Raw genomic sequence first — 14,285 nt, 5'->3', positions numbered from 1 at the left:
CATTGAAGGATGTGTGAAGGGAAGAAACACACACCAGAGTCAACAAAAGGCAAGGACATTGTGCACTCTCTGAAGAATGCCTTGGTAATACTGTAATTATAGCTTACCTCTCTATGTTAATTTGGGTGTTTCTCTCTCCCACACAGCCTGATCCCCTCACTGTAACTGCCACTGCACACTGGTGTCTGACGCTTCGCTGTAGCGTTTCCGTTCTTGACAGTGTTTCCCATCACAGTGTGAAAATTTTCTATTTTTCCCAGGCCCTTGAGAGCAGCTCTGTCTTTTGTGAGAGGAGGCTTTTAAAAGACAGCTGAAGTGGATAAGAGCGACTCTGGGCTCGCCAAGGAGGAGGCCGCGCTTGAGCTGCCAACCGAGGCATTAGCGGGCTCGGGCTCAGCTCTGGAATAGCTTGTTTGGAGAGGTTTGGCTTAAGCCTATGGAAATAAAAAGACTTTTCAATTCTACCTGTCGCTGGGATGGGCCAGAGTTATCACTCAGAGAGCACAGGGGGCCCAGCCAAGAGAAAAACCAAGAAAACTAATTTGAATTGCAGAAGACGAGTCCCCACAGCATAACACTTTTTAACAAGGCCAGACTAATGCAGCCCTCTGTCCTGGCCTTTTTCTATTTCCTTGGTTTATTTATGCATGCAATAATGCCATCAGCAGCCAGTTGAACTCATCTCTCCTTGAGACATGTATGCCAAGGTTGGACTTCGGAAGGCAGAATTCTGTCCATCAGTCAACCAGATTGCTATCTGGGTTAAGTAAGAAGAATGTTGTGATGTGTGCCAGACAAGAGAAAACCATCACGCCAAATCAATATCTCCTTAAACACCAATTACTCTAATTAGGTTGGGAGAGGGGAGAAGCTGTGCTCTGAAGAAGGGGGTGAGTTTATTGTACTCTTGACTTTTTAAAAACAACCTTTCATTTCAATGGGTCAAGACATCATGGAAGCTCTTTCTTAAAGCCCTGAGCTGGCTCCCTCTGCCTGGGGAGCTCCAGAAGTCATCATAAGATAACAGTTAGAGTTGCCATAGAAATTATAAGCTCACATTAATATGAACTCAGATTGGTTCTGTGAGTCAGCACGGGATAACATAGAGGCGGCATGGACCAGGACATTTATTGTGTAGTTCCGTGGAAAGTGATGCATGGAAGGTGTGCTGGTATTATTTCTGGACTAAGCTGCAGAAAAATTAATCTTCATTTCATCATGCTGGATAGAGACAACCAACAAATATCAATGCCTCTATTAGAAGTGTAACAGTCAACACATGATCACTTGCAAATAAAATCTTTGTTTCTGCAGAGACACATTTCCACATAGAGAGATCTTTGGGTGGATAAGAAATGGTCCACTCTATGTCCCCCAAATGCAGACCTATACACATAATAGCAAGCCCCCTATTGCTCCAGAAGACAAACCTAATCAAAACCATATTAGCATTAAGCGTGTATTCTAGCTGTGTTCTCTGATGGGAACAATGGATATGCTTTCCTATGGAGTATAACTTAGTTAAGTATTAAATGTCTCCAAAATCCCAAAGGAAATAATGTGCAACAACCTCTTGACATAGTGGTTAAGCTGATGGAATGAAGCGTTAGTCTGAGAGGAGCTTCCAGAAGTGAAAAGGGCACCAGCATGTGAATACGAGTGTTAAGAGTACCAGGCATCTGATCTTGACCCTACACAGGATAAGAAGAGATTGGAAGAAGGCTAAAGGTACAGGTACATATTTATACCGGGAGATGACCACTGTAGGCAGTTACTGAATGCTTCCTCAATATCACCCCTCCTGGTTATCATGCACATGTGTGACCTCTCCCTGAATACAGTGACTCAATTTTAATGAATAGAATGTGGTCACAAAGATAGAGTCTCACTACCAGGATTCATTTACAAAGAAGAAATGACTTCACCAGACTCCGTGCTCTCTCTGATATTTGCTTGCTTGCTTGCTTGCTTTGATGAAGCCAGCTGCCACATCAGGAGCTGCCTATGGAGAGACTCAAGTGGCAAGCAACTGAGGGTGGCCTCCAGCCAGCAGCCCAGGAGGAACTTAATCCTGCCAACAGCCATGTGACTGAACTTGGAAACTGCTCATTCCCCAGCAGAGAGACTTGAGATGACTGCAACGCAGACCAGCACTCTGATTGCCGTGTGTGAGCGATCCCAGAGCCAGAGGACCCAGTTAAGCTGCACCTGGACTCCTGAATTACAGACACGGGGAGAAAACACATGTTGTTATACAAAGCTTCTGAGTCTGGAGCTTCTTCACATAGCTACAGATAATGAGTACAGTGGAAAGATCTCCTGTAATGACTTAAACCTCAAATTAATATTCCAATTTTAAAGGAATACAATAGTTTTTGTGTGTGCAATACAAGAATAAAAACATCAGCCAACTGAGTTACTGTTCAGGTTAAGTAGGAGAATATTGTCATGCGTATCACATAAGAGAAAACCAATGTACAAAATCATTATCTCCCTCAGTACAGTTATTGGACAGATGTGGTTTAGAAAGATAAATGATCAGAAAGGAAAATAAACTTTATCGATGAACCAAACCTAAACTCGAGGCATACAGCGAAAGCAGAAGCCAAGATGCTGTTTCATTTGAAAGAAAAGCCAACATGTATGTTGCTGGTTTCTGCTTCCTATAGTCGGTGATGTCCAACTGATGATATGTAAGCACAGGGAAGAGCGAAACAGGTGAGCAGCAGATGGCACTGGCCATCACTGAAAGGTCAGGATAGAGAAAGTTATAATATAAACAAAAGGCTGCATCTGAGATTTCTGTTAGTGTAGAAAAGTGCTCAGCCATTTTTTCGTTGAATCGGATATTAAATATTTAATCTTCTTAGGGCATGCGGTCCTGACATTGACATGCTAAAGCAGCCATAGACCACACGAAAATGAACAAGGATGTCTGAGCTCCAGTAAAATTTCATTTACTAAAGTAGGATGCAGGCCAGAGTTGGCCTGTAGGCGGTGGTTTGCCTATCCTGTGTTATAGAACCAAGTATCCTGCTGTATAATAAATCCAAAGCAAAACAAGCCTGCCACTAAAGGCCAGAGGCAATATCCCTGAGCCAAGAAGTAGGCAAAAGAGAAGTGAACAGTATAGAATCTGGGCTGGACAGAATGGCCCAGACAGCTCCTCCTTCTGACCTTTGATCAGCGTTCAGACAAGCATGAAAAGATGACTGAGCATGGAGACCACAGAGAGTCTCCAAGTGAACACAAAGGAACTGGAAGGAGGACAAAGGACTGACTTGACTCAGAAGAAAATAGCATGTGGTCAAGTACACAATATTGAACTCATGTGAAGTGTCCTTCCTCAGGGGTGGATAGGGCAGGATACTGGCCAGACACAGCCTCCAAGCAATACAAGACTTGCACAGGATTCTGTTTCCAGCCCACTTTGCAGTAAGCAGTGACTTCTCGAATATCTCCCCCTACTTCAACCCTGGTGTTCAGTCTCATCAGAAATGCATTTATTGATATTCTACATGGTGAATTTGCTTCTAAACTTCTTCATAGAATTCAAAGGAGCAGTTTGATCCGAGAGATTCCATTTATACTCAAAGAATAAGGCCGTAATTCATCTTTTATGCCTTTCTGTCCTGTCTGACAAATGGAACTCCAATTGTCATTCTTTGTTCAGAGGCAAACACCATCTTGAAATTGTTTATTCCCATTGTTTAAAATAATTCTGCTTTCTCGATGGTTCCTCTATCTTGGGGAAACAGCATACATTTAAGAAATTAAAAGTCAAATTATTTTTCCCATTGAAATAACTTTCTTTTAGAAAAACACTGTTTTATATGAAAGTGGCATGTCTCAATACTTTCTATAATTTTTTCACATAATGCAAGATGGGATATGAGATAGCTGGGCAAACTTGATCCTAGTTCCAACTCTGAAATTGATTATTATGTGGCATCTTTTGGGAAACAGTCTGGTTTTATTTTATTTGCTCATCTTTAAAGAGAGAAAGAGATACTAATTTCTGTTCTGGCTATATCAAAAGATGTTGAAAGAATCTGATGAGCTAAAACATGCAAATATGAGATAAGAATTTTTAAATTCTGTAAGTATTTCAGGCATCATTCACCCAGTATTTATTTTGTTCTTATTTAATATCAGTACTGTTTAATGCACATGAAAACAAAAATAAGTAAGATGTCTCTCTTCTATCTTTGTCTGTCTTCTCTTGGTATAACAAAATGGGTGAGGCAGGGTATTTTATAAAGAAAAGAGATTTATTTAGTGCATAGCTCTGGAGGTTCAAGACCTCAGTATCAGAGTGTATTTGGCTCTGGTTATGACCTCATGATGGGTGCTATCACAGTTAAAACAGCTCCTGTGAGAGTGGTGTGCAGCAGCGTGTGTAGAAAAAGGAATTCAAAGAAGGCACCAGACTCCTTTATAACAACCATCCTCTAAGGATTTAATCTACTGCCTGAGACCAACATTAACCCTTTCTGTAGGCAGATCTCCATGATCTACTTATCTTCCACTTAGGCTCCACCTTTTAAATTTCTACCACTTCCACACCACCACATTCCGAAACCAAGATTCATGGACATGAACTTTGGGCTAGGGAATACACTCTCACTGTATCCAAACGATAGCACCTCCAAACATTAATTGCATTCAATATTCTTAAGTATAGCAACTGACACATTTTTTAGAATGACTTATGTTCTATGCTCACAAAGTAGCTCTTCTGTAACCTTTATAGTGTTATTACAATTATTACTTTCATTTTAAAGTGCCAACATTAACAAAAAGAAAAGGCAAGTCTGGGATTCACATACTTATCCAATAAGGAACTAAGATAAGGTCCAAGCTAGAAGGTTTATTCTTATAGTCCATGTGGTCCAACATTACACCATATTGAGTATTAGGACCATACATGCTTTCATTGAAGTGATAATTTATCTTAGAACATAATCAGAATAATGAAAGTAGAGATGACTAGGAAAATTAATTATTACCCTAAGTAATGTTTCTATAATTAATGTTTGTCAGTGTGCTAGAAATATAGTAAATCTACAGCTTTAATATATTTGTGTGAAAAGTATGTGTATTTTCCAAAGTAAAATAGAATTTCGTTTAAAAACTACCATTTTAATGTTTGTGCTTTACTGCATTTTTTTTCTGTTACCAGCTTTATAAGACATCATTGGAATCTTATATCTTCTTCTGTGTTTGCTTTGTATGAGTTGTTACTTTTGGTTGAAGAAAACACTGCCTTGCTCAGACACTATTAGGGAGAGCACAGCACTTAATATTTTTTTCAGAGGATTTTGACTCTTCTTTGATAATATATCAAAACCCTGAAAATGGCAGTTTCTAAATGATTAGTTGTAGTAAAGAGGATAGCACATCAGTGAACTCTTCATCCCTGATGAATTTGTTTCCTAGCCTCAACCCATCTCATACTTTAGATTTTATCCATCTAAGACATTGTTATATCCCGCTTTGGCCTTTTAGAAAATACCAGTTCACAGGAACCATTTAGATATCCCAAATATTGACATATTTCACTGTGCAGTATGAAACACATTTACAAATATCACATTCATCTTCTCACAGAAGTTTTGAAGGTTTGGGAAGCTACTGAGCTCACAATGGTCATACAAGTTTCTCAGAATTCTAATTTTGATTTCAAAGCTCTAATGCGATCAATAGTAAATATTGTCAATCTTTTCCTTAAAATGGTAGCATTCTTACAGTGGCCAATCTTTCTGGTTTGTCCTCAATGAGGGGCTCCCAAGAAACTGCTGAAGTTTCAATACTAATACCAGGGAAATTTTTAGAGACATTCAGAAAACATCTACCAATTCCCAACTCAACGCAACCATAGTCTTTCTATTGGTCATTCTCTTGTTCCACGACAAATACCTCTAGTTCACCTGGCAACTCATATCACTGAGAGGTAGATTCCTTTGGGACAATGGTCTTCATTGTTTTGAATTAGCTATGCTTTCTATGTATTGTTTGCCACAGAGAATACAAAAAGGATTTATACTCAAGTGTCAGTGTTAATAAAACATTAATTTTGACAGTTCCATCAGTGGTATTTTTAAAGAAAAATGGTTTATCTTTTTTACAATACAAGTACAAATAAGTGAAGAATGTGATAAACTACTGATAATCTGGTGTTACTGGACCCATTCTAAGCTTGGCCCATCACTGAGTCAAGTGATACTATTGGGAACTATCAGTAGAATTTACAGAGAAAAACAAGTAATTGTTTTCTACCCTACTAAAATAGTTTGACCTGAAGTACCTCATATCTCCCAGAATCTGAGAACCAGATCTTAGAAAGCCCTTTCTTGGCACATAAGTCCCCCAGAAGCTGTCTCTATGTCAGAATTAGTTCCAACATTTATCCCTTTGTGAATATATCTTCCTGCCAAGGTTGGGAGAAGTGTTTGCTATAAATTTACGAAGCATACAAACTTTGAGTGCTCCCTCTCTGGGGACAATGGAATATGTACATATTTATATAGATATTCTGCCTGAATATCTACATAAATCTATTATCAGGAACTTGGTAGTCCTCGCAACGATGAATCTTAATTGTCAAATCACTGGATCTCCAAAGCATCATGGAAAGGGATGTCTGAGTGTGTTTGTGAAGGACCATGTATTCCAGATCAGTTAACTGAGGTTCGAAGATCCACTTCGGATGTGGGTGGCACCATTCCATGGGCTGAAGTCCAAGACTGAATACAGAGGAGAAGGTGGGTGAGCACAAGCATTCATCACTACTTCCTGACTGTGGACACCATGTGACCACCCATTTGCTGATCCTGTTGCCACACCTTCCCTGACATGTGGACCCCAGACTATATATTTCAAAACAAACAAGCAAAAACAATACCTGCACCAAAAACCCCACCTTCCTTCCCTTCGGTTGCTTTTGCTAGGGATTCTGTTGTAATATCAAAGAAAGAAACTAATACAGTCCTCTATCTTTAACCTTCTAAGTGAATCCACCTTCCATGATTCCCAATTGTTATTCTTATTCCTCTCTTTGTAAGAGGGGTCAGCACAGAACATAATTCAATCTCTGGTGCATCACACCCCCACTGCATTATTTGAACATCCTTTAATATCTGGACAGGCAATAGTCACAATTAAGGCACAAGATGAGCACTGAGAAAAACGAAGACAGGAACTATTTTTAAACTAGTAGAAGTTTTATTTTTCCTTTTATAGATAGTAATGTTTTGGACTATGACACATGCTTGGTATCTGAGACTGATGTTGTTAGCAAGCTATCTCGATTGGAATTCTAAAAATAAAAGCGATGTCATGTAATCTCGATGTCTCTGCATGAGACAAAGCCATGCAATGGGAAGTGGATGCCAAGGCAGCTTCCTCAAGTACAGCTGCTCAGGGCTCTTCTCCATCAGAGCATCTGCCATATGCCGCTAAAGAATGAATTCAGTACAACAGTGATGTGTTGCTACATCAGGGTGAAAGAAATCCAAAGTGAGATTGCCAGGTACTCATATTCCTTGGAGGCAGGCATTCCTGTGCTTTAGAGTAAAAAAATGTAAGCCAGAATTAATTTATCTATACACTTGTACTTTTTGCTCATGTAGCATTTTACAGCTTATGGAACCGTTAATATGTACCACCTCTGTCTCTTCGTGGCATCCACCAAGTGGGCTTTGGTGATTTTTTTTCTTTGTTTGCTTGCTCATTTTTCTATTTGATCCAAAGAAGTCAAGGCCACAAAAATTATATGAGGTCCCACCACACTCAGTGCCCAGCTCAAGTCTATGGATCCAAAGTCTAGTACTGTATGTATCTAGAAGACTTCAAAAGCCTCCTGGAAGCTTTGATGATATTGAGAAAAAAAGTAGGATTGGAAAATCAAGCAGGTTAGATTACTCCCCTCCCCCGTTTATCCACTGTCGCTCATCTATTGGCAACACAGCACCATTCTTTTCTCCCCAATGTATTCTAGGGGCTAAAACCCTGGGGGTGTACATTTCCCAGCATCCCTGACCAGGGCAGTTGTGAGTTGCTGAGGGTTGCTAAGGGGATACAAGACTAGAGGCAGACATGATTTTGTTGTTTCTTGGGAAAAGATGTCCAGATGCAGCTTCAGTGAACCTGAGGCTTGCAGCTCCCCACAGCTGGTTTTCAGTTTTGTGCCTTGATTGGTGTCTTACCCATCATGGTTTGCTGGTGGTCTTCCACAGCTCTGAACTCTCTGACTCTCTGAGAGCTCATGGTGAACCCTAAGAACACTAGAAACTTTACATACCTGTGACCTCCAACCTCATCATGGGGTCCACAACATCTACAGCTCCTGAACTATAGTCTCGCCACTTGAAATACCTGGAGTTGTTCCACTCCCCTGAAAAGCACTAACTGCTAATTTGGCCAACTCCATGAAAACGGCAGTGAGTTGGCAAAAGAGGCATGAAAAGGCGGGTTAAAACAACAGCAGAGAGAGAAACACTCTTTGGTAGCTGTATTTGTGATTCAAAAGTGAAAATGGATATGCCAGGGAATAGAAACCGAAGTGCAAATATGTGGAATGATAAAGCAGTACTGCCACTAAGACTCCTCTAAGGACTGAGGAAGAGAAAACACTAGGTAGGCCTGATGTCCGTAGTCCAGGAGGGGGTAGAAATAGGTGAACTGATAGAATATTTAAGAGTAGTTTTGAGATGGGAAAACTTTTTCTTTAAAGGGCCCTATGTTAATCTATACAAGCAGCTATAGCAAAATGTCATAAACTGAATAGCTTGTAAGGGACGGATGGAAATCTGTTTATCATAGTTCTAGAAACTGAAAAGTCCAAAATTGAGGTGTTGGCAGACAGTGTCTGATAGTGTCATTTCAAGATGACCTCACATATGGAATGTGAGGCCCAACAAGCAGGGCCTCTCAGATAAAGTGCCAATCCCCCCATGAAAGTTCTGCTTCCATGATATAATCAACTGCCAAAGACATTTTTTTTTTTAGGGGTTAAAACCTGAGAGAGATCAGAGGAATAGGAACAACCACCTTACCTCACCAACTCTGCAGCTTCCAAAGGCGAGTGACTTCCTGTCTACCCACACCTATGTACCTTGCTGTTCTGCCATCTGATTTGCTCTCTCTGTCCAGCTACATCACTTCCTCTTCTGGCCCAGTTCTGTCATTTCCTGTCTGTCTGTACAGACCTCCCGACCTCCATGGTTAACTAGTGCTGGAATTTTTAGGCATGTGCCACCACAACTGGCCCTGTTCCCAGTGTTAGCCACTGGGCAAGAAAGTGCCCTCGCATCGACTGCTGACAGTATGCAGTCCAAAATGGACAGACAGGACACAGCCATCATTTCTTAAAACTGCCACATGGCAGTGGAGCTTTCAATCTAGGATGTAGGGGTGAATGCAAGCGTGGAGACCTCAAGAGGCCTGGTGACAAATAGTTTAGGTATTACGTATTCCATTGTTTCTATCAAAACTAGTCGGTTCAGCTGCCGCCTTACAAAGGCAACAGTAGGTAGTACTTAAGTGAATAGACATAATAATGCCTCACTAAAACTTTAATTTATAAGACAAGAGGTAGGTCAAATTTGGCCCAGGGGCACCAGTTATTAAGTCCTAATTGGACCATTAGGATCTTTTATTGTTATACACCATCTCCCCATGCAAGAAAGACCAAAATAAAAAACCTATTGTCATAGATACCAGATAGAGATGAATGGTGGCTATGGGTGAATCTGGTCAAAAAGCGAGGGACTACATACAAGCTAGAACATTGTGCCAGAACTCCATAGAGACCATATAAACCCTAGCTTCTGAAAAGGATGCTTTCTGGACATACGAAGGTGATTGATAAAGGAGCCACTAAAGGAAAGAAAAATGAGTGAATTTCAAGAGGAATACAAATCCACAGTCTGGTGTCCTGTTGCTTCATAGACCTTGAAAATAATTGTATGTATGCATCATTTGAATAAATTGCAGTTAAGTGAAGAAATCCACAATAGAGGCATTTAAGGCATGGCATAGAGTTTTGATGAACCCCTGGAGTCTAGTGGGTCTTACTAGCCTGATTTTCCAGATCAAGAATCTAGAAGTTGGAACCTTGAAACTGAATAGCACAGAAGAAATTCTATTGCATTAGAAAAGGTAAATATATGTTTACAATTGGTAAGAGTAGATGAAGTTATTAGAAAATTAGTAGATGGTATTAGTAATACCCACAAATAAATAAAATACTGTGCAGTGTTTATAACTGCAAGTGTGAGCCAAGAACATATTCAATAGCCAGAAGCCTAAATTGAAGGTTTTGGTTAAGTGAAATGAAGTAGATCATTGAATCTACTCTGAGAAAAAAGATAAAGAAATTATAGGATAAATGGATAGATCACTGAATCTACTCTAAAAAGAAAAAGGGGAAGATATAAAAATGACAAAAGGTAGATTATTGAATCTATTATGAAAAGAAAAAAGAGAAAATATGGATATAATAAGATAAAAATGGAGATTATTGAATCTACTTTTAAAAAGGAACTACTTGTTTTACATAGGATAAGTAATGAAAATTTTTGGTTTGAGTTTATCAAATGTTACTAGACTGGACACTGTTAATATATATAATGGAGTTTTTTTTTGTCTGAATCTGTCAAATGTTAATGGACTAGACATAGTTAATGTAATTCTTGACTGTATATATTGTATACACCTATTGGATATAGTTTTTCTTGTATTAGTTATAAGCTTTTTTTAATTTTAGACAAAAAAGGGGAAATGTGGTGGTATTGTGTTCCCCAAAATATTGTGCACCCTAATAAACTTATCTGGGGTCAGAGAACAGAGCAGCCACTAGATACAGAGGCCAGAAAATGGTGGCACACACACCTTTAATCCTATCACTTGGGAGACAGATCCATTCAGATCTCTGTGAGTTCAAGGCCACACTGGAAACAGCCAGGAATGGTGACTCATGCCTTTAATCCCAGGAAGTGAGGGCAGGAAGGTATATAAGGCGTGAGGACCAGGAACTAGAGGCTGGTTAAGCTTTTAGGCTTTTAGCAGCAGTTCAGCTGAGATCCATTCTGATGAGGACACAGAGGCTTCCAGTCTGAGGAAAGAGGATCAGCTGAGGAATTGACAAGGCGAGGTAGCTGTGGCCTGTTCTGTCTCTCTGCTCTTCCAGCATTTCACCCCAATACCTGGCTTCAGGTTTGATTTTATTAATAAGACTCTTTAAGATTCACACTACAGTGGAACATTATTGGCATTGCACTTTGTAGCTTCAGCTATATACCCTCACATTGATGATGTAAAGAAAAAGTAATAGTCAATAGAAAATCATTAAGTGTGCAGCAACACATAAATTGTGGTTTAAATGTGAAATGTCGCCTAAGAGCTCATTGGTTTCACGTTTGTCCCAGATGTTGGTGTGATTATGGTGATTGTATCACAAGGGCACTAATATTATTAATGGGTTTATTCATTGATGGGTGCATAAGTGAATGGGCTACAAGAAGCCAAGGTCCATCTGGAGGAAGCAGGTCATGAGAGAGAAGCATCTTGAGGTTATTTCTTGACCAAAGCCTACCCATGCGTATCCCTAACCCTATCACGATCCCTGTCCCTAACCTAGCCTTATACCTATTCCCAACCCTAAATCTAACCCCATCTCTATCTCTAACTCTAATCCTACACCTGCCTCTAACCCTAACCTTAACACTAACTCTAACCATAGCAGTAACAGTAACTCTAATGCTATCCATATCCCTACCCATCCTAGCCCTATGCCACCCTACCCCTATCCCTAACCCTATCCATACCCCTACACTGACTAAGACCCCAACCTCCTAACCCTACCCCTATCTCTTCCACATCCCAACTAGTCACTATATCCCTACCTGTCCCTAACCCCTATCCCTAACCCTGTCCCTATCCTTACCCCAACACCAACTCCTAACCCTAACCCCAGCCCTACCCCTATCTTTAACCCTACCTCTATCCTTAATCCTGTCCCTATCCTTACCCCAACACCAACTCCTAACCCTAGCCCTCCCCTTATCCCTAATCCTGCTTCTATTCCTCTTTGCCCATCCTTTTCAGCTTCCATACTGTGAGAATATTGGCTCTGCCATATTCTTCCACTATGATGGAAGCCTTACCTTAGTCCTGGAAATAATGGGGCCAACCAGCAGGTACTTAAACTTCCAAACCTATTATTCATAAAATGCCTTTCCTCCTTTAAGTTGTTCTTCCTAGCTCTAGTTGATTGCATCTTGGAGAAAGTACTGTAATGAGACTTTAGGTTTGAGGTATAAGTGTCATAGACAGGATCAGATTGTGGGGACATGGCTTAGATAACAGACACATGTGATGCTGGCCTGTTCCATTTCTGTGGATTATCATTGTATATGTGTAGATAGATAGATGATAGATAGATAGATAGATAGATAGATAGATAGATAGATAGACAGACAGATAGATAGATAGATAGATGATAGATAGACTAAAAGATGATACATAGATATATAGATGATAGATATAGATAGATACATAGATAGATGGTAGATAGATGATATGTTTGAATGTGAATTTGTTAGTGATAGTTCATTCCCTCACATATTACACTTGGAGAAAATACCTCAGGTAAGAAAATCCTAACAGACAGAAGACAGAGCTCATAATTCATTCTCCATGGCTGTGAAAATTTGCTTGGATAACTAAGAATCACCCCAACTGCCTTTCCTAATCACTCTGCTTATTACATGGCCCAGGAAGAGGATCAAATCTAATCTAACAGACATGGGTAAGAGGAAGAGCTAACAAAAGAGCAGCCTTTCTTGGGTAGCACATTGCCCTTTTTTTCATGCTGGCTTCAAGTAACTAAAGCTACAGCTTTCCCTTTCTTTAAAATAGAGATGGCTGTGACGGTTAATTTCATGTGCCAACTGGAATGGCTATGGGGTGCCTATGTATTGGGTTCAACACTATTTTGATTGATTCTCTGAGGAGTTTTTTGGGTGAGACTGACATTGAATTGGGAGACTGGGGGAAGTAGAATATCCTCCCCAAACCAGGCGAGCCTTATCTGTCTGTGGAAGGCCTGGGTAGAACAAAAAGGCCCAGGGAGGGAGAACCTGCCATTGCTGTGTTAGATTTTCTTTGGTTGGAGGCAATGGTTTTCTCCTAGGTTTGATCTTGAACTTACACAATATTCTTCCCTATGTTTCTAGATTGCCAGGAGCAGACATTAGAATTAGCTTCTAAAATCACGTAAGCAAATGCTGTAAAACAAATATCTGTGTTTATTTCTGCAGCACTGAAGTTATCTGTATGTTTTCTACTGCAATCTGTTTCTTCTTTTTGCACAGATTGTGTGCCCCTGTGCTCATCTGCACATGTCGGGGGTGGTGCTGCAAGTTTATGTAGGGAGTTACTCTATGGCTCTCCACCTTCATTTTGAGAGATTGTCTCTCACTGAACCTGGAGCTCACTGATTCAGCTAGACTGACTGGCTAGTCAGCTCTTCATGGGTGGATTTATCTCTGCCACTCCTATTCCAGTGCTAGCATTACAGATGTTTACCACTATACCAAGCTTTTGCATGCGTACTAGAAGTCTGGTCTCAAGTCCTTATGTTTATGCAGCAGGCATGCTACCCACTGAGCTGTGTTCCCAGGCCAAGAATTCTGCTGCTTTGTGAGCTCATGCAGGGCAATATTTTCCTCCTTTGGGTTTCTGGTGAAAGGTTTTTTTTCCATTTATTTCACATACCAACCACAGTTTCCCCTCCTTCTTCTCTTTCCATTCCCTTCCCCCACCACACTTTTCTCCCACCCCCATCCATGCTTCTTCACTCCGAAAGGGGCAAGCCTCCCATGGGATTCAACAAAGCATGGCATATCAAGTTGAGGCAGGACCAAGTTCCTCCCCTGCATCAAGGCTGGGAGAGGTATCCCAGCATGGGGAATAGGTTCTAAAAAACCAGCGCATGCACCAGGGACAGGTCCTGACCCCACTGCTAGGGCCCCACAAACAGGCCAAGCTACCCAACTGTCACCCACATTCAGAGGGCCTAGGTTGGTCCCATGTGGGCTCCCTATGTATAGGTTCAGAGTCCTTGAGCTTCCACTAACTCAGGTCTCTGTGGATTTCCCCATCATGATCTTGACCCTTCCTTGTTCGTACAGTCCCTCCTCCCTCTCTTCAACTGGACTCCTGGAGCTCAGCCCAGTGTTTGGCTGTGGATCTCTGCATCTGCTTCCATCAGTCACTGGATG

General features: G+C 40.7%; 1 long non-coding RNA gene across 1 annotated transcript in view; it reads right to left on the bottom strand.

Annotated features, from left to right (window-relative positions):
- Nucleotides 1–5,026, bottom strand: part of LOC128119679 (uncharacterized) — a 69,940-nt gene extending 64,914 nt beyond the window's left edge. Inside the window, exon 1 of the long non-coding RNA XR_008221625.1 lies at nt 108–5,026. This is a non-coding gene — a long non-coding RNA (uncharacterized LOC128119679). The remainder of the gene's footprint in view (nt 1–107) is intronic.
- Nucleotides 5,027–14,285: the final 9,259 nt, after the last annotated feature.

Source organism: Peromyscus californicus, unplaced genomic scaffold (assembly GCF_007827085.1).
Source record: "Peromyscus californicus insignis strain IS unplaced genomic scaffold, ASM782708v3 Scaffold_24__1_contigs__length_46423439, whole genome shotgun sequence".
NCBI classification, from domain to species: Eukaryota; Metazoa; Chordata; class Mammalia; order Rodentia; family Cricetidae; genus Peromyscus; species Peromyscus californicus.
Note: the sequence above shows the minus strand (reverse complement) of the source record. Positions and strands in the feature narration are given on the sequence as shown.